Source organism: Pseudonaja textilis, chromosome 2 (genome assembly GCF_049901715.1).
Source record: "Pseudonaja textilis isolate UNSWEBS1 chromosome 2, rPseTex1.2, whole genome shotgun sequence".
Lineage (NCBI taxonomy): Eukaryota > Metazoa > Chordata > Lepidosauria > Squamata > Elapidae > Pseudonaja > Pseudonaja textilis.
In genome coordinates this window covers 134705665-134727287 of record NC_141991.1, presented here as the reverse complement: position 1 = coordinate 134727287, position 21623 = coordinate 134705665, and the positions used below count along the sequence as shown (strand labels likewise).

Sequence of the window (21623 nt, the reverse complement as noted above, 5' to 3'; positions counted from 1 at the left end):
CCCAAAGGTGACAGAAGTGAAAAACATCTTGCTGTTAGAATCTAGTTGCTTTTCCGAGTATAGATCCATGTTGTGTGCAGCACAGATGTAGCATTCATTCCAAATACTTTATTTTTATTTATTTATTTTGTCAAGCATGTATTAGATAACAGGTATAAGTATAAACATGATTATGAATACATGAAATGGATACAAATAAAAGGGAACATTAGGACAGGGAGGGTAGGCATGTTGGTGCGCTTATGCAGGCCCCTTACAGACCTCTTAGGAATGGGGTGAGGTCAACAGTAGCCAGCCTAAGGTTATAGTGTTTGGGGTTAGTGGAAGAAACCACAGAGTCATGTAGAGTATTCCAGGCATTGACCACTCTGTTGCTGAAGTTGTATTTCCTGCAATCGAGTTTTGTATGGTTTACCTTGAGTTTGTATCTATTGTGTGGTCGTGTATTGTTGTGGCTGAAGCTGAAGTAGTCATTGATGGGTAGGACATTGTAATGGATAATTTTATGTACTACGCTTAGGTCAGACCAAAGGCGGCATAGTTCTAAGTTGTCTAAACCTAAAATTTCACTAACTCCATGTATATATGTCAGCCCCACACAATAGACCAGAGGAAACGAAAAACACACAAATAATACTACTTTTATTATAAATTTACAGTAATCAAATCTTGCAAGACTAAATGTGCTTATCTATTCTCTCCCTTTATCTTTGTGAGAACTAGGAAATGTCACATCTGAGACATTTTCTCAAATTACATTTCTGGCCTAGGCTCAAATATCTTTTACTGGTTGCTGCTCTTCCTTCTGTTCCTCAAGGTTCCTCAAGGTTATTTCTTCAGCCTATTACATCATAAGACAAGTGCTATGGAAAATGCTGGGAAAGAAGGCATTATGTGACCAGATGCCATAAGTCTGGTCTCTTCTGTAGCCCAAGCAGTTATGGAGGACAGTTCTCAGAGAGTGGTGTGTTTGCAGCAACCTGAGGTGGACAAGAGAAGTTGTTCAGATGCCAACTTCTGGTCATATCCGCAACCATATAGTCAGTGAAGCATGACACAAAGATTATCCTGTGGGGAAAAAAGAGAGAACGCCACTTTAAACACCTCTGCAGCAGATGGGGGAGTAAGATAAAAGCAAAATCATGAGGATATAGGCAGGAAGAAGCAACTATAGGACCATGTTCTTGTTGTGATTAATGAGGTATGAGGAAGAGCCCCCTGCTTGTAAGTAACATGTTGAATCTGCCCTTAAAAACTGACTGGGATAAAGGTGCTTTTATTTTAATCTCCTTAAATATCATGTTTTCTAGTTAATAAACTTGACAATTATTGTACAATATTTTAAAGCATTACATATAATTTCAAAAGGCCACTGAATTTCACGGCACTAGAGGAAGGGATGGGGGAGGCACCCAAGACCATTGGGAAGTCTTTGGGTTGCATATTGCGTGCACACACACACACGAACATACACACGAACACACACACAGTATTATCAATATAGATAGTATCAGGGAAAGACACACCATTCCCGTCGCAGTTTCAGACAGAGTTCTTTTAAATCTGCTGGACAGTGGATTAAACAGATTTACTGATCTAATACTGAATAACCTGTAATTTGGTGGGAGCAACCATTGCCACAGAATATATTGTGATGGCCACTAATCACCACAGCCCTTAGCATATCTGACTCTGGCAGTGGTTTACTAAGGAAGATGAAGCCTAATGGTGGTTCATTCATTCATTCAACATTAAGAAAACAGAATATCCTCACATTTAGTAATCAGATTGTAAGGAGAAGTTCAATGAGGTCACTTTCGATATCCATTAGTATTTATTTGCTGTGCTGGAAGTGAGATTTACCCAATCTCCCAGAGGATGGATTACTGATTTTTAAACTTCAAGTTTTAATAAACAATGGAATCTTTAAAACAATGAAGCCAACATCAACATGCACAGAACATTTACCAAATCAAGTGGAATGAGCAACATAGTTCTAGAATCCTGAGAAATGCATTTAATAAAGCAGAAGATTCCAGGATTATTGGGGACAATCATATAAAAGTTCTTTGATCTCTTGTCTCATAGGATAATGTTGATGTATATGTTGCCTGAATCCATGGCAGGTGAGCATTGGGATTATGCAAGTTCACCAGATGCAATATCAAATATGGACAAAGGAGATTCATGAACCACTGTATTTGAAACTGAACAATTACATATTTAATATGGTAAGAGCAGCATTTCTGTTCTCCAGTTTTTGGATTTCAGCTCCCATAACCTCCCAGTCAAATCACAGTAAGAAATGTTCATCTACTCATTCAAACCAGCCATGATGTGGTACAAACAGCTTAGAATGGACCATGCATTCGCAGGCAATTACCTCAGAATAGTACAAATTGTATATCATGCTATAAACCTGATACATATACATGAGAACAACAAACTGCTGACATAGCACATGTGTAAAAATACTTTGGTGCATATATTTCAAGCAAGAATTAGACAACCTGGAATGTATATAGCTTGACCCAAAAAGCACAAAGAGCTATATGTTATCTATTTCAGCCTCCCTTTTAAGAAATATCCTCCCAACATGTTCAGACTACAAGCTCTGAATTTAGACATTCTGGGAATTGTAATCCCAACATATCTGTCAACTGCCAAGGTAGGTAAGGCTTATCTGTGTTCTTGTGAAGCCAAACTAAAACTGGGATTCCACTCACACTTTTTTTTACTGTCACCCTCCTTTGTACAAAAAATATTTGGTGTAGAGAGCCTTGGTCCAGCTTTAAGTGAGAATGTGATTTATGGTTGCGAGTAGATTGCATAGCATTCCTGCAATGGAGAGTTAGAAACTAATAAAATAAGTGGCTTGGGATAGGGCCAACCAAAGAGAGTCTTACATAAAGATTAAGTGAATTCAGACATTCTTCTTCTCCTAACTTTCTTTTAACTTTCAAATGCACATCCTCTTCTTTCCACACATTTTTGCCTAATGGACGTGCTTAGTTTTGGAACTGGGAATATAAACTATAGAGATTAACATATTCATACTGATATTGTTATAAAAAGTATATATTGCAGATTAAAATTTAGACCAGGACATCTAATGTGGCACTCTTAATATGAAATGGCCCAAGAAGGAACAGACCAGTTAGGCAAAGTATACAGATATTTTAATGGAAAGATTAAACCTCCCATTTATTATCTCTGTTTATCTAAAACAATAAGCCCTATTTTGTTTAATTAAGGAAAATGTAATTCTGAGAAGCAGTAGTTAGGACTGTATTGTCAGGCTGCATTTTTAAATGTACTTACTTCAGAGGCATTCCCATGGTACATGTAGAATTTACTTTTGAAACTACAGAGTGCTCGGATTTGTCCTTTTTCTACATCTTTCCTTTTTCTGAAGCATCAAAGTTTTCCCTGATGCTTAGTAGTAAATGGGACCTCAGATCATCTGTCAGTCAAAAGGCAGCTTTCTCTCTTCTGAACGCCTTTTGATTTCTTTCCACGTACTTACAATACATTACACTGATGATCCATGACATTTTGCGCCTGAGGCAGAAAGTCTAAATGAGACTACTGATGGTGATAAAAATAGAATAACAAATTAATTGACCATTTGCTGCTCTTTAATAGTCACCCAAATTGAATTTCCCACATGTCCCACTCTGCCAAGTAGAAGGATCTATATCCCCAATATGCATTATAAAGATCCTGGGTTTTAGAATTCAGCCATTACTATATAAGGGCATCTCATTTCCAATGATAATTATTCTTGCTAGGAGCAGCGCACTGAGCTAAACAGATAAGATGAAGGATACAGTATTTTATTGCAGAAAACCCTGAGTATTGTATTAGCTGCACTACATTTCTACGAACACGAATTAAGACAGTTGCCTCAATGGTCCCATTAAAGAGATACAGTTGATCAAGAGTTTCTTTTTTTTTTTTTGAACAAATAAATTATACTCCATCAATTAAACACATTTGCAGTAGAGGTGTTTTTTTTTTTTAGTTGTGCTATCTTTAGCAGGCACTCACCCAAAAGGAACCTTATTTTTACAGGATATATGAACATAGGAAAAGTTCTGTGCACGGATTAAACTAACAGGGTTCTGTTCTCACAAGCAGCCCATAAGTGGGATATAAGAGCTTTCTTTCTCCCCATACTCAGATTCCCCCGCAACTGAAGCTAAAGTACAGATATCAGTAGAGGACTCATTCCAAGTTGGTAGCCATGGGTCCATCCCATGACAGCAAATTGCATCATTTCATTTTATGCTGTGCAGAAAACTTCCACCTGCCTATTCGGAATTGCCCCTCAATCCAAAATTATTAGAGGATTATAGGCTATATAACATAATAAAGAAGAGAACAAAACCATTGCCCTGTCTGCTTTCCCTACATCATGCATAGTTCTTATTTATGCAATTTCTACAGCTGCCCATCTGAAACAAGTGACTCTGGGTACTGAACAATTATAAAATCCATTAAAACCAATTAAAACAAAGAAAGAAAGAAAGAAAGAAAAAAAGAAAGAAAGAAAGAAAGAAAGAAAGAAAGAAAGAAAGAAAGAAAGAAAGAAAGAAAGAAAGAAAGAAAGAAAGGGAGGAGGGAGGATCTGTAGAGGCAAGAAAAATTATAATCCACATATATTAAAATCTATGTTTCTTACATCCTTTCTCTCTCTCCTTTTCCTGGTTATCTGTCTATCTATCTATCTAAATATCTATTTATCTATCTATGTATCTATCATCTATCCATCCACCATCTCAATTAAAATAATACGGTGGTAGACCCTTTTTACTCAATAGGTTTGTTTAACCATTGGATTCCAGCCAGTAAATTTCTCCAGCCTGAATAATATTCTTTTTAAAAACCTCTAAGTGATTTTGCTGCATTTAGATGTACCATTCACATATTTCTGCTTTCCGGCCAGAGAGCACTAAGGACCCCTCACATTCCATTAGTGGTAATGCCCTATTTTTTGAATTGGGCTGGAGGTTTTCAATGTCCTTCTGGACCACCCAAGAGTGAACAATAATCCATTCTGAGTTTCTGTTTCTGTTTCATTCCTTTCAGCCCCAGAGGAGTAAGGCTCATTCAAGGCAAGACTGGGTTTGCATTCTTATGTGGAGTCTGCAAGGCAGCTATGTTCACCTTTGTATCTGAAAACAGAAATTTGGCATCCTTCATTGCTGACTCCAGCCAGCCCAAGGTTAAAAATAATAACACGAAGCTAGAAGCCTTCAAGTGCAACCCTCCAGGCCAAAGCAAGAGCATTCATACACCCACCCGCTTCTACCCTCTGCAATCAACCGTGCATACACAATGCAACTCCTCAGCGGACTGCATATCAAAGCAGGTAGAAGTTGTTAGTAACATACTCAAAGCTGCCTAGAGAGCTCATTGCTCTCAAGGTAGCCTGGGAAGAAAAGCAATCTGAAACTATTTTGCTAACCCTCATTCATACACACACACACCCCTTTCATTTTATACAAAGAGGCAAAATTTTGTTTTTGCTGTGAAAACATTCCCATTTTCATCCTTTTATTTCCCAACTGAATAGAAATTGAAATGGGAGTGTCTGTGGGGGAAGGGGGGGACGGGACAACACACACATCAGCTCTTTTTATTTTGTCACAAGATATTTGAGTGGGGTGGGTGAAGTCCTCTTTCTAAGTGAATGTTCTGAATGAAAGCTTTCCCTGTTGCTTACAAGCAAATAGATACTGTGGATTCATTCATCAGGATAGAGCAAAAATCTGCAAACAGGGAAACTGTGAATGAACACCTAGTTCCAAGGTGTTCTAGAATTCTGGCACATCAAGTAGTACCAATAGAAGAGTATTGAACTGCAGGGTCTGAGCTTGGTAGTTTTCTTGCAGATATTTCATTACCAAACTAGGTTACATCATCAATACTGATAGGGAATGGGGTTTGTTCTTATTGAAATGTCTGCAAGAAAACCAAGCTCAGAGAGCACCAAATGCCCCTCATGCTAAGTAGCCCATAATTCTATCCTAGGCTGATTAGGATGAACAATCTGCAATCCTCACTTGCATGTATCACTTGTTTCAAAGACATCCACCCATAAAAGGCAAGCACCTCCATGCTAATGCCAAGAAAGCTACACAAACATTCCTTATATAGTCATCAAACTTATCTTGACCAACAAGAGTTAATTTAGATTTTTCATAAGAAGTTTTTGGCTGTTCATTGCAGCGGTTGTGTGGAGGAAAGATGAGAAGAATAAGAACAAGCTTCCACACATAGTTTTAGGGTGGTTTATTCCCCCGCAATATTTGCTTTAGCCCCAGCAACTCCATAGTCTCCATCAACAACTTGATTGAATGCAGAGCTGTCCAGATAAACATTTTTCCCAGGTTTAAAAGTGGAGAAAAGAAATATGACTACACTCATGCCCTGCCTTGGGCTTCCCATAGGCAGCTTTTGGCGATTTGGATTAATTTGGTGGCATCTAAAATGTCTCTTTGCTCATTCTTGGGAGCAGAAATTTCATTTTCCCCCCAACGTGTACAAATTTGGAAGTAGCTGTAAAGCTCTGCAGTCAGATATGTAACTATACATCAGTCTTCAGCGTGAGGCAAAATGTAATATAGTCACTTCTTTGATTATGATCCTCTGTCCATGGGGAAGAACACCTACTGTATATGGGAATGACTTTGGCAGACAAGAGGTAGAAATCACAGACTGGATGAAAGGCATGTAAAAAGCATTTCAGCTTAAAGAATTAGGGAAAACCTAAGAAATATTTCAGAAGACACCCTGCCTAATTTTCTACAGCATAACAGTCCCACAGTCACATGATGACAATTTGCAATGCTCTTGCCATTTCCTGATATTTTGGGCTGGTTTCTGGCCAAAAACAAAAAGCCCATTCAGAAGAATGGATTCACATAACAATCACATGATTCATTGCATGATTGTGGTGATTCACTTGACAATCCTTACAAAAATGATCGTAAAATCGAGCCTGGCCGCATGGTGCCTCGAAATTCCAGTCCCAACTATGATCATAAGTCAAGAACTACCTGTAAATTTGAGTGTGGCAAAGAAATACCTCAGAGCATAAGACTTGGAGGGGACTCTGTGGTACCCCTTTTCCACAATGCCCTAAGCCCTAAGCACTGCTCAGCACACAAAGAGATGGTTTATAGTGGTGAAGTGTATTGTAGGCAAATATCAAAGAAATTAGTGGTCGCCATTCCTGTCTGCTTCCTTCCTCTCTATTGAGTGTCACTTCCCACATTTCTCCCTCCCCTTCCCTCCCCCGCCTCATTCTCCTTCTCCTTTGCTTTTTCAGCCTCCCTCATTCTCTTTCCCAAATTTCTCTATTTGCTTTTTCTTTTGTCCCTCCACTTCCCCCAATATGTTGTGAATAAAAACAATTCTAAGTTGTTTTTTTTCTCAGACCTTGTAAAAAAAGAAAAACTCCATTAAAATCCAGGCAAGAATATTGTCTTGGTCAAAGAAATGTTTCATTTGTTCAACGATCATCTCTGCTTGGACTACCCATGGAAATTCTTTTTTTTAATAAGCTTTTTCTTTTATTTAAAATACATACGATTCATATTTCATTTAACAGTGTGTCATCTGGGTACAAATATATTGTGCAATAACAGTTAAATTTTATAACCCAATTCATTGCTTTGATTTTAATTCTCTATTCCTACCTTATTCTTATTGATATTCATAATATTTCTATTACTATAAGAGTCCTCTTAACATGTTTTATTCTATTAATATATTTTCTATACTTCACTAGTCTATTCACTATGTATTTCTAGCTTTCATATTTTTTCTCAACCATCAATAAAATAGTTCCTATATCTAGTAATATTCAGTTTGCTCCTTCTCTTTAATTGCAAGTGGTAATCTATTCATTCCTGCACATTCTAATATTTTTCTGATCACATTTTCATCAGTAGGAATCTCTTCACTTTTCCAATTTTGAGCAAATACAATTCTAGCTGCAATTAATACATGAATAATCAAATATACATTCTTTTCACAATAAATTTCAGATAAGATCCCCAACAGGAATATTTCAGGTTTTAAATCAATATGCTGTTGTATCATCTTTTCCAATCACATGTGTATTTTTGTCCAGTATTTTTTGGCTTCTACACATGTCCACCACATATGATAATATGACTCAGATATTTGGTGACATTTCCAACATTTAGCTGATTTATCTTTAAACATCCTTGCCAACCTCGCCGGTGCTAAGTACCATCTATAAAACAACTTAAACCAGTTTTCTTTATATAAAATTGGCATTGTTAACTTATAATTTCTTTCCCACAATTTTTGCTACTTGTGGAAATTCTAAACAAAATCTACGAATGGAGACAGTTGTGCAACAAGTGTTCAAACCAGTGTTTTTCAACATGGCAACTTTAAGATATATCCCAGAATTCCCCATGCTGGCTGGAGATTTCTGGGAGTTGAAGTCTACACATTTTATAGTTGCCGCTGTTGAAAACAGACTGGATTAACAGTTCAGATAACGGTACCATATTCCAGAGCAATCTGTTTGCTGTCTTCCCTTGACCTTTTTCTTCAGAATAACCTTCTTGATTTTTCTGTCTTTCTAGAAAGCTTGTTGGAGAGTCCTTTTTCAATTTACTAGCCAAATTCCTTCAGGAATAATGTGGAGGGAGAGGGGACATGTTAGCCATAGCTCCCCCCCTCCAATCTCTCCTCTTCCCTGTTAAGTATCCAGCCAGAATAAAGAGAGACGATGTCTCCATTTTGCAGAGGATTTTTGAAATTCACCTTCTGGTGGTTCTTAATGTTTTAATCTCACTTTGTGATCATGATAAAACAGAGAGAGCTTCTATTCAAGTACAGACCACTGATGTTTCTTAAGAGCAGAAATATACAGTTTCATCCCATTTCTGCCCTCTACCCCACTGAGAAGACATTTTTCATCCACCTTTTTCTGATATGGCCCAAAGCGATGACTTCTAATTTATGTGGTTCACTTGCTGCACTCATTTCATTTTACACCAATACCTCCTCTCCAAGTCATTACTGTGTACCGTTAGCAGGAATGCCCCCTTCTCTTTGATAATTGGTCATTGCTCTTTCTGTAGCCATATTGTGAATTTCAGAAAGTAAAAAGATGGGTAGGGTCTTTTTAATAAGTTCACTGATAGGACATGAAATGGTTGGCCTGTCTTTTTTTTCCTTTCCAAGATTCCTTCTCAATTGATGAAAAAGTAGAAAGTCAGACCTTCTTTTTTAAACCAAATGAAATTGATAAAAGTTTTCTTTTCTAGCCCAAGTAACTGGAAAAAATAAGAAGGGCCTTTTTTTGTTTCGTTGCTTGCTTGCCTGTTTGCAGATTTTCAGAGGGAAAAAAGAAACAGCAGAATCTGCCAATCCAGGGATTTTTTAATCCAGCTCTATTTCCAGCCAGTTTATGTATTGGGGAAGCTTAAAGCCACAGAGGGAAAAAAAAAAGGCCCTAGAATTTCTGTCTAGAAGATTTTAATTTAGACTGGAAGATTTTTTGCACTTTCTGGGACGTTCAGGTGAGACTTCAGCGTTAACGGTGTAATATTTTTGTACACATATAATTAAAAATAAGTTCCATTCTGCTCAAGAGCTTCTTCCCAGGCAATTGAACATGCAAACATACCACATACTGCCGTTTTTTTAAAAAATACAAGTAACCATCATTTTTAACTTATAAAAAGTAACTCCCAGTGGTCCAGTTTCCCTGCTTCTCCCATAAAGCTAGGAAGACTTAACCATTCTTTTCTCACATAGTTCTGGAAAACATGCAACTGTCTGAACATTTCCAGTTTATCCCTTAAGCAGCAGGAGTGCATGCAGTTTGGTGCCATAGTCAAACATAACTTTGACATACATCTTCCTCACCAATTGTCGAATTAGTTCATTAATTTGTGGAAGAAAAATAGTGTTTCCCTTTTTTTAAAAAAAACTCTTTTGAGAGTTTAAAAATTGCCTGTCATGCTCAGTTCTGACATTTCCGGAGAAGTTTTACAATTCAGGTTTTTTTAATTATAACTTTTTTTCAGGGCGAGTACATCCCCACTTATAGCAAGTGCCTTGTGCAGTCTGTCTTGTAATTGCAGGCTAGTCTTTCAAACTTTCCTATGTGTTCACCCACACTGATTGATTGATTGATTGAAAGGAAGGCCATCTTTACTCCCTCACAAGGTGAATCTTTATGCCACTATAAATTGGATTATCAAATCCACATCGGATAATAGCAACAACCTCGCTGGGTTTTTGAAGAAGGAAACATTCGAGCCATCGAGAGACCCCTGTGCAAAAGTAGGTTTGTGTCTGTGTGCACATATCGATGGTGAAATGAAGCACCGTTAATATGTGGGGTTTTGAAGTTCCAGCCCGAACCGAATCCGGTTCACTTTTCCCAAATCTGGAGTACAGAAACTGAAGGACGACAGGGCAGCCTACAAGAAGCCGGAACCCTTCCCGCAGCCTCAGCCCTCAGGGAGACATTCCACACTGCAGCTGCAGCCCAACGCCACCCTAGCCAAGACCCGGGGTCGTAAATTATTTTCCCCCTCCTTTCCGCAAAACGTCCAGCCTGGCCAATCGCGCAGCGCCCATCAATAATTCTGTCAAAAGCCAGCCAATCCGGAGCTCCCCTAAATCAAAGCTGTCAACCCAATCAGCCAATCGGCAAGGACGAGCCGTAAATCTGCTAAAAAGAAGGGAAAAGGAGGGGTGCGAAGAATCGATACGTACAAAGGCCTCGGGGAAGGGGCGGGGGCGGAGAAGGAGCGCGCCTGCCAGCATGCGAGGCAGAAAGGAAAAACGGATGCTGAGTACCGAGACAGACGCATCCATTGGGCTACACGGTCTGGGCTGCAAGTACCCTACCATACTAACTAATGGTCGTCCGGATTTCTTTTATCCGTCGTCGCTTTTAGTCCAGAACCGAGGAGTTCTCTAGTAAAACTTTTTAATTTTCAGTTGTTTCATTCTTGTTTAAGGGAAATGTAAGGGCACATTCCCTCCAGCTTCATCTTTCTATGTAATTTATTGGGTGTATGTGTGGCATCATTATGAAAGAAATTTCCCATGGTTTTTGGGGGGAAGTTTCTTTCAACTCCCCAATCTAGTTTACAGCCTAGGGATTTCCTCGTGGTCTCCCACCCAAAAAATAATCATGTCTGATGCTCCTTAACTTTTCAAGATCTGCTGAAGTGAGCTACCTTCTGTCCTGCAGCTGGGCATGCTTATATTAATTAGTGTATAGCAAAGAGACTTTGAGATCACCAAGTATTCCTCCAGATTTTTTTCAGTCCAAATATTATTTATTACATTTATTTGCTGTCAGTCTTCCTGATAAGGCAACTCTGGTCTATGACAGTCCTGCATGTACCAGAAGATAAATGCTGCATTGAACTACAGCCACTCACCATTTAATTTTGTCAGAATGGTTTTGGCATCTGTTTCTGACAAGAGACTTTCAACCATGAATACTGGTTATGCTTAATGCCCATGCTTTCTTCTATGATGGTATGCTAGTTTCCCCTTCATTTTTCTTTTAAAAACTACATTGTGTAGGGCAGGGAGTTTTGAAGGCACTAAAGAAGTGCCATCACTGAGTACTTCATTTTGGATTTAGTCTAGAGTTTGGTGTTGCAGCAGAGACCATGTATTCCGTTCAGTAATTAATGATTAAGCAAATGAGAAAGTGTCACGCAGTTGATATACATTACGGTTTGGAGGTATTGAAGAAGGAGCCCTTGGGAGGATTAACATGGATCTCACATGATTTTTTAAAAACATTTCACTAAATTTTCCATGACCAGTTACTGTAAAGGAATCAATATGACCCAATGCCATGTTTTTCATCTGTCCCACCTTTTAAGATGTGTGGACTTCAACTCCCAGAATCCCACAGATTTTTAAAATTGGTAAGAATGAGAAACATGGTGTAACGGTTAAAGTAGATTAAACTTGGCAGATCCAAGTTTAAATCCACACTTAGCTAAGGACTTTGATCTCTCTCAGTATAGTGGGGATAAAATGAGAAAAGATCCTTGCTTAAGCCCTTTTGTGATCTTGAAAAGAAGGAAGGATATAGATAGGGGAAGGAAGGAAGGATGAAGGAAGAATGTAAATTATAATCTACATTCCTAAAATCATATTGAGCTCATTAGGATTTACTAGAGTTGTGCAAAGCATCAAATTCATATTTCACCTAGAAACAATACATTTTTCTAGGTGAAATATTATTATTTCTTATTTTGTCCAGAATTCATCCAGACAAAATAAGAGTCCCATCAACCTGCAAGTTATATCTGATCTTTCAAAAACTGACCAGAGGATCACCAGTAGGCTATTTCCTGAACTTTTTATATTTGTGTAGAATTATTGGTTTTGTTTTGATTTGCTGTGAAATAAGGAAGGGCTAGCCTATTATAACTTCAAGGGATCTTCAGATCAATAATTTTAAGTGCAGCTGAAAATCTGGACTTCCTTGTAGCTTTGATATTTAAGAATGAATCCAGATTAATAGCTACAAGCAGAAAACTCAGCCTGAGAAATACCCAGCTCAATCTACTGCTCTCCCAACCCAAGTGCAACACCAGATGCCTTACAAAAATCTAAAATAGCGACATATTTTTAAAATGGCAACAAAAGTGCTATTATTAATTAAAAACAAGAAACTAAAAGACAGCAGCAAAAACTCTGGAAGTTCTGCCTGTGGTCTCTAAATCCCCAAAAGGTAGAAATGCCCTTTCCAAAATACTCTCTGGAGCAGATGTTTCCAAAGGGAAGCTGGACACTTTGTTTTGGAGAACATCTGTACTTTTATCAGAAATCAGGGGAGTGATAAGATTCTCCAACATGCGAGCAAAGGCTATTCATCTGATTTTCATTCTTCTTTCATAGGCCCACCACGCAGGTCCTGATCAGATCCAGGTTTGATTTGGCTGCAGTGAAATAGCTAACATCAAACTTAAGAGGTTACAGATTGTCAAGTGCCCCATCCATTGTATAAGTTGCGTGTGGATGTGTGGTGCCTTTGAATCGGTCTGGACTGACTTGATAAATGGGAAGGTGGACAGATGCAAAAGGAAAAAAAAATACAGCTATACGAGTATCAGAGGTAGGAGCAAAATGGGCTCCTATCACTGTAAGAGACCTGGGAGTATATCTCCCCCTCCCCACTTTCATCTCCCCGTACAATTGGAGTCTCTTCTCTTGAACATATTAAATAGCACTGATAATTTGCTGCAGGAATAAATAAAAGGGCTGCAAAACCTTTGGGGTAGGAGGAAGCAAATTTTATCTCTTGCCCTGCAGTTTCTTTGGCTTACAACTTCTTACTCCATTTCTGTACTCCAAGTAGTCCTCGACTTACGACCACAATTGAGCCCCAGATTTTTGTTGCTAAGTGAGACATTTGTTCAATGAATTTAGCTCCATTTTACGACCTTTCCTGCCACCGTTGTTAAGTGAATCACTGCAGTTAAGTTAGTAATATGGCTGTTAAGTGGATCTGGCTTCCCTGTTGATTGTGCTCGTCATAAAAAGGGATCACATGACCCTGGGACCCTGCCACCGTCATAAATATGAGTCAGTTGCTAAGCATCTGACCATGGGGATGCTACAACGGTTGTACATGTGAAAAAAATGGTCTTAACTCACTTTTTTTCAGTGATGTTAAAACTTTGAATGGTCACTAAATGATCTGTTGTAAGTTGAGAACTACCTGTACTTACAAGTGGATGTACTCTGTTCAAGAAATAGCATGAGAGGGATGTCAGTCTGCCTGAAGATGGTTTCAGAGAAGGCAGCATTACCCATACTGTCTCTCTGTCTATTTATCTCATCTTGATGTGTTGTTGTCTTTAACCCAGAATATTTTTTGTTGTTTTTACCCCAGAGCAGTTTTTTCAAGCAATGCAAAAACCTGTGTATACAAGAGCAAAAACATGCTTGCAATAAGAAGCCGCTGGTCTTTCCGTTTTCTACGCTCTGTAATTCAATGGCCTCAAAAAACCGTAACACTCTGGTCCCTCTCAGTTTAAGCCTGCTGCAGGGCTTCATCCATCCTTCTTTCTCAGCTTGATTTCCCCATCAAAATGGGGGTAATTATCTTACAGGGAAATTCTGTAATTCTATTACTTAACCACCAACCCTGAGGGCATGAGAGCCAATCCTGGAATTTTAAAGCCAACTTGGCCTATTTGTATGGAAAATAGTTTTGTAGGATCTACAGAAAGCATCCAAATTCTTCTCCAAGCTGGATCAATATTTACTAGTACAGCTTCCTTAGCAGCGTAACTGTTCCAGGAGGAGGAGGAGGAGAATGCAGAGTGAGTGCTTTTTGAGCTTTCTCAATTCTGTAGGCACTCCCCCCACCACATGGCATTTGTCCCGTTATCATGCCTACCTGATCCCAGGCACTGACTCTGTTGGGCAGCAGTGGTTTATTTCTGTGACAGTTCTATAGCAGAGATGTCATTGAGGGCTGTGTCAGGGTTGTGTTTGACCTGGGGGGGCGGCAGGGGACGTGGCCAGGGTGGGTGTGGCCAGCTCATCACTCACCGAGGTTCCATTTTCGGTCACGACGGCCTCCTGCAGCCCTCTGCCAGCGAAAACTGAGCTCGGGGAGGCAGTGCGTGGCCCGCCTGGGCTCTGTTTTCGGCCACAATGGCCTCCTGCATCTCTCTGTCAGCGAAAATGAAGTGTGCAGCCTCCCCAAGCTCTGTTTTCGCTAGCAGAGGCACCGCGGGCTGGTCCTTCACTGTTTCCAGGGCGAGCCCGGAGCCAGATCTAAGCACCCCACAGCCTGAATCTGGCCCTGAGTTTGACACCCCTGTTCTACAGTATGCAGCCTGAGATTTAAGGACAGAGGTGTCTTCGGCTTGTGATTTGAAAAAAAAAAATCAACCCGGAATTACCTGGTTCCCAGAAAAGTTGCTTTATTTCACTGTTGATGTCATTACATCAAGTCTCTTTCTGCGGAGTACTACTAACTCATCTGTGCATCCCTGAAGTTGGTGTATTCAAACATTACAGATAGTTCATGACTTATAACCATTCGTTTAGTGACCATTTGAAGTTACAACTGCACAGAAAATGATTTATAATTTTTTCATACAACCATTGCAGCATCCCCATGGTCATGTGATCAGAACTTGGTAGCTTGGCAACTGCTTGATATTTATGATGATTTTAGTGTCCTGGGGTCATGCATTCGCCTTTTGCAACCTTCTGACAAGCAAATCAAATCAATCAGAAAAGAGCTGGAAGGGACCTTAGAGGTCTTCAAGTCCAACCCCTGCTTAAGCAAGAGAACCTATACGATTTTGGAAAAAAGGCTGTCCAGTCTCTTCTTTAAAACCTCTAGTGACAGAGCCCCCTCAGCTTCTGGAGGCAAGCTATTCCACTGTTTAATTGCCCTCACTGTTGGGAAGTTAGGAAGCCAGATTCACTTAACAATCATGTTACTAATTTAACTGCAGTGATTCTGTCAGGTGGTGCTCCATTCAAAATCCAAGAAAGGAAAACTTGAACTCCATTAATATAGAAAAAAAGATCTTTTACTGGAAATCAAGTGGTAGCATCAAAGTAATTCTGAATCTGAGGAATTGCGCGCGAAAAACACATATACAAAGTGATGGCAACGTTCCCACCCACAATAGTTCAAACTGGACATCCAATCGAAGATGTGTATAATGTCATGTGGGGCATCTTCAGGTGGTGATGCAGACCTCTGGCCGTAGACCTTGGCCTATTTTGATAAAGAGCTGCGACTGCTCAGTAAGCAAGCAAGTAAGCATAAACAATAGTTTTCCCCAAGTTATACAGTTCATTCTCTAAAACCTCCAGTACATTTTCCACACCCACAAAGCCCAATGAATTCACCCTCCCCCCCGTTACTATGGCAGCCAAAAGATGCAAAGGAAAGGAATCTTGAAGGCTGACAGATTCACTTAACAACTGTGGCAAGAAAGATCATAAAATGGAGTAAAACCAATAACTCAGTCGCTTAGCAACAGAAATTTTGGGCTCAACTGTGGTGGCAAGTCAAGGATTCTCTCGAGTGGTTGTTGAAACCAGAGGCACTGGTAGCTCTGTTTGAGTTTTATAGTAGACAACACTAAGAGCTGTGTGGCATTTTAAAACCAACATTGCCTATGCTTCAGTGGATCCCAATCCATTGTTTCTAATGCATTGGAATCTGATGCAGCAGAGAATTACCTGTGAAGGTTGCCAAAAATGTATTTGTTTTTCAGATGTCATGGGGTGCTTTGCTGCATTTCATGACAGAGAAGACTCAAAAGGGACGTTCTATAATCCAGTGGTATCAGCTTGCTTGCAGAAAGCCCCAGATTCTCTTCTGAGGACTTAAGACAGGATTAGTAAAACGATCCTGCTTGAAATCCTAGGAGCCGTAAGCAGACAGCGTTTGGGTAGAAGTCCACAAAGCCATCTCTGGATAAATTGCCAGCATCTATTAGATTGAGAAACCATTGGAGCATAAGCCAATCTTATAGTGAACCGTAGGTTTTTAATTCTGCTGTAAGCATTTTGAAACTAGGCAAAGTATTGTTCTTTTTTAACAAATTGTTTTAATTTTTATTATATATAAAACAAAAAAATACAAAAGAAAGAAAGAAAAGAAAGTGGGAAATTAAGGGAGGGAAAGGGAATGGGGAAAAGTGGGGTGTGAAATACAAGGGGGAAGAGGAAAAGGAAGAAAAGGGGGCACTGACTTCCAACTCTTCCTAGCGCAGTAGAAGATATAACTTTTTGCTTTTACACATTAATATATAACCAGCCATTTCTATAACACCAGATCTTTCTAATCAACAAAACCAAAATCAACATCTCATTTTTTTTTCTTATTTTTATTTACTTATTTTATTTGTTTGTCAAACGTGTACAGGATAACAAGAGTAGGTATGAACATAAACATGAACAAAGAAAGTAAATACAGATAAATGGGGACAGTAAGACAGGGGCAGTAGGGATGCTGCTGTGCTTGTGCACGCCCCTTTTAAGGACCTCTTAAGAATGGGGTGGAGTCCACAATAATCTTTTTATTTTTTTTAAATTCTTCAAATTATTCTTCTGATTCAACATTAAGGCAGCGCTTTGTGTCTTCTTTCCTTACACGCAGCTACCTCTATGGCTACCTGGCACATCTCTGATCCATTGCAGCTCCCCTTATTAGCTGGAATGTATGGGAACAGTGGTGAGATTCAAAAATTTTTACTACCGGTTCTGTGGACGTGGCTTGGTGGGTGTGGTTTGGTGGGCGTGGCAGGGGAAGGACACTGTAAAATCTCCATTCCCTCCCCACTCCCGGGGGGGGGGGAGGTTACTGCAAAATCCCCATTCCCTCCCCACCCCGCTAACCAGCTTTCCAGCTCCGTTCTCCTGTGCAGGGCAACAAAAGAAGACCCAGCCGATCAGCTGGGACTCGGGAAGCAGAGTATAGATGGGGGCAGGGCCAGTCAGAGGTGGTATTTGCCGGTTCTCCAAACTACTCCAAATTTCTGCTGCCAGTTCTCCAGATCTGGTCAGAACCTGCTGAATATCACCTCTGGATGGGGATACCCCTAACACAGCATATCTCAAGGTGGATTCCTTCAATATGTTTTAGTACATCTCCGATCAGCCCCGGTTAACTCATTCAGTAGATCCCTCTGACAAACTTTATGCTGACCTGAGTTAATGGCATTTTTTTCAGTTGCAACTGGACACCGGAGACGAGGAGGGTGAGCAACCTTTGGTGACCCGAGGGTGCATTTGAAGGGATGCTGGACAATCAGGCAAGAAAACGATCGATAACATATTACATGCCAATTCCCAAAATCTCCCTGCCAATCATCTAAAAATTGCCAAGGTTGAGAAACGCCGCACTAGCGGGACTGGGGCTGCAGCTGGCTATTGTATGTTTAAACTCAGGGGAAGAGAAGTTATTTTTTTAATGTTATTATTAAACCAGGAAAAAAAAAAGCTGTGCAGCTTTTAATGATCCTTTCCCACCGAAAATAGAAACAAGATTCCACTTCCAAGTAACTTGCAGCCCAAACTTAGCGAGATTTCTAGAGGCCACCACACAACAAAAAGGATGAAGATGACATTTACTGCCCCAAAACTTGCTCCTTCTGGGGTGCCTTTTCCCTTATCTCCACCAATCCTGTTTCCTTAGTTCTAAAAATAAAAAAGGAAGACGAAAGGCACCAGCAACAAGTATAGTAGCAGTAGCAGCTTGAAGTCATCCTGAAAAGTGGGAGGATATACAGGTAGTCCTTGATTTACAAACAGTTCATTTAGTAATCATTCGAAGTTACAATGGCACTGAAAAAAGTGACTGCTTTTCACACTTACAACCATTGCGGCATCCCCCATGGTCACAGGATCAAAATTCAGATGCTTGGCAACTGACTCATGTTGATGACGGTTGCTGTGTCCCAAAGTCACGTGATTTGCTTTTGTGACCTTCCAATGAGCAAATTCAATGGGGAATCCAGATTCACTTAGCCACCATGTTCCTGGCTTTTAAAAAAATGCAATGATTCACTTAACATCTGTGGCAAGAAAAGTCATAAAACGGGACCAAACTCAATAAATGTTTCACTGAGCAACATAAATTTTGGGCTCAGTTGTGATCGCAACTCAAGGACTACCTGTAGAGTGAGCAAGGCTCAAACCAACCTTTCCTGTTCTTTGCCTTTGGAGAAACTGCTCCGTGGTAGGTGGGCAACCAGCAAGGAAGCTTTATGGGTACTCCTCAATTTATGACCAGAATGGGAACAAGAATTCCCGTTGCTAAGCAAGGTGGTTCTTAAGTAAGTTGTGCTCAACTTTACCACTTTTATTTTGCAGTGGGTGTTAAGTGAATCATGTGGTTGTTAAGCAAATTCGATTTCCCCCATTGATTTTGTTTCTTGGACGCTGGCTGGGAAGGAAGGTTGCAAAAAGTGATTGCGTGACCTCTGAACACTTCAACTAGTCATAAACATATGTCGGTTGCCAAGCCCCTGAATTTTGATCATGTGACTAGGGGGATGCTGCAATGGTCATAAGTCCGAGAACAGGTCATAAGTTACTTTTTTTCCATGCTGTTGCAAGTTTGAATGGTTGCTCAATGAATGGTTGTAAGGCAAGGACAACATCGGTTTAACTCAGCTTAGGGGTCCCAAAGTTGCTTTTTCAGGTGGCAACTGGACTTTGGTGTTGTTGTTTTTTGAAGACGTTTCGCTTCTCATCCAAGAAGCTTCTTCAACTCTGACTAGATGGTGAGGAATGGAAGGATTTATACTCCTTGCAGACAGCTGGTCATTTGCATTCTTTTAGAGGGCCGTTGAGGCCACTTGGAGGTTTATCTGTGTCCTCAGAATCACCTGAGTAGTGCAAATGGGTGTGTGGAGCCTTCTTGGCTGCAGGATGTTTTCTGCAGTGGTGCAATTCAACCTGTGTAACCACCGGTTCAGTGAGCACGCATGCCAAACGCATGCGCCATGTTTAAAAAAGCCCATTTTCATCTCTAATTCTTACCTTCTCCTGCAGCCCCTGTGAATAAAACAACGGAGGCGCGGCAAACTGCTCTGCTGCGTGAATCAGCTGTGCTCTAAAACAAGGAAATAAAGCGCAGGAAAGAGCAGGGGCGAGTGGGCGGGGCCAAAGGCTCAGTGGAACTACCGGTTCACCTGAACCAGTCCGAACCGGTTGAATCCCACCCCTGCCTGCGTCCCTTGACTCCTTTCCCTGTTGAAGACAAACACAGGCTGTTGGGGATGAGTCAGAGCTGAAGAAGCTTCTTGGATGAGAAGCGAAATGTCTTCCAAGAAAAAAAACAAACAAGGAAGTGCAGTTGCCTTCTGAAAAAAAAAAAAAAAGGACTTTTTGGATAACCATGACCTGGATGACTGAGACTCTCATCTCCATAGACTCTCAGGTTAGGGGAAAAATACTTTATCTGGTGAACTGTCAAAACTGGAGTAGCTGCCATGTTGCAGTCAGGAAGTGGGTAGAATGAGACAAGGTCCCAGGTGATTTGCTAGTGGTTCAGGGTGAGTGGGGTTTTTTTTTTTGCTCAGTCAGATTCCTTTTTGCATGTTCTCCTTTGTGATTTGTACTGCAGAGATTTTTTTATGATAGTTTTATTGCACTCTTTTAATTTGTAAAACTGCCCTAAGTGGGCTTCTAAAAGGACAGCGTAAAATCTTCAATAAATAATAAATCCATCAAAGCAAACTGTACCGGCATTTATTCTCTGCAAGATCTTCCCGGCCACTCTTTCCCCATTACAATAAGGCACTGTCCCAGTTCATCTAAAGATACAAGACAGACAGGTTTTCTTATTGAGCACTGACTCTCACCCCCTTATTATATTTAATTTTATTATTATTATTTTCTTCTCCAAAGCGGGAGCAGAACTGGCCATTTTTCAGCTTGTCGGCTTCATAGGCGGGAATTAACTAGCAACGTTTTTTAACAGCAAGGAGATAAACTTTTTCATTGGTCCGATCTGCAGCAGTTAGCCAATGCAAATGCATTTATGCAACCACCATGTGGAAAAGACCCTCCCCAGTTTTTGTGCACAGCTTTGGAATGCTAATGCAAGTGAAGATGAAATAATTAAAAATGTTTTGAAACATATCCAGCGGGGTTTTTTTTGATAGGGGCAGCATCTTACAGGTTCAGCCCATGATTAGAAACAGCAATTACATGATGCTTTTTCTTTGAGCGTCACATTTTCAGCTTGGAATCCTCCAGGTGTTACCCCTAAAATTTCCAAGGATACTAAGTTGGAGAAAGCTCCCCCAGTCAAACCCCATGAATAGGGAAAGGGGACACAGCTTCCAGCTCCTTCTTCTCCCCTGACATAAATTAATAAACAAGCTATTGAATGTGTTTGAACCAGGTCAGATATTGATTGGTGTTTGTTTTTTGGTCTACGGTACAAAATGGCAGGATGCTATCTTTGAGCCTTTGTTTAAATTTCCCACAATACCCCAGAGTATTTGGGCACTCAAGTGCATTGTGGGAAATTAAAGAACAACCAAACGGTCTGTAATCATAGATTGTTTGGACCAGTCCATAAATATATTCAACAACCCATCCCAAACTATACTGGGGACCAACTGAGTAATCCCCTAGGAAAAATCTGAGATTTTCCTTTGTAATATACAGCTTGACTCATTCACATGGGTCGCCTGAGTTGAGAAAGCAGCTCTGAGTGCTTGAGGATGTCATGAGTGGTACAGTGAGAAAGAGGACTAACCTGGAGGGATAGGAGGAAGAACCACAACCAAGACAATGGTCAAATAAAACTATCTGAGCCCAGGGTATAAATGTAATCTGTGTCTAGAGTATAAACCAGAGGTGCTATTCAGCAGGTTCTGCCCAGTTCTGGAGAACCAATAGCAGAAATTTTGAGTAGTTCGGAGAACCGGCAAATACCACCTCTGACTGGGCCTGCTCCATCTATTCTCTGCCTCCCGAGTCCCAGCTGATTGGCTGGGTCTTCTTTTGTTGCCCTGCACAGGAGAACGGAGCTGGAAAGCAGGTTAGTGGGGTGGGGAGGAAAGGGGGATTTTGTAGTAACC

The 21623-nt window shown here is 40.3% G+C and overlaps 2 long non-coding RNA genes across 2 annotated transcripts in view; one reads left to right on the top strand and one right to left on the bottom strand.

Moving 5' to 3' along the window:
* Positions 1-201: 201 nt before the first annotated feature.
* On the bottom strand, positions 202-17802 carry LOC148127098 (uncharacterized). The gene is made up of 3 exons (XR_015741928.1): positions 17732-17802; positions 16261-16513; positions 202-1068 (listed from the first exon to the last, which is right to left on the bottom strand). It is a non-coding gene; the product is annotated as an uncharacterized LOC148127098 (long non-coding RNA).
* Positions 10080-21623, top strand: part of LOC148127097 (uncharacterized) — a 24807-nt gene continuing 13263 nt past the window's right edge. Inside the window, exon 1 of the long non-coding RNA XR_015741927.1 lies at positions 10080-10341. This is a non-coding gene — a long non-coding RNA (uncharacterized LOC148127097). The remainder of the gene's footprint in view (positions 10342-21623) is intronic.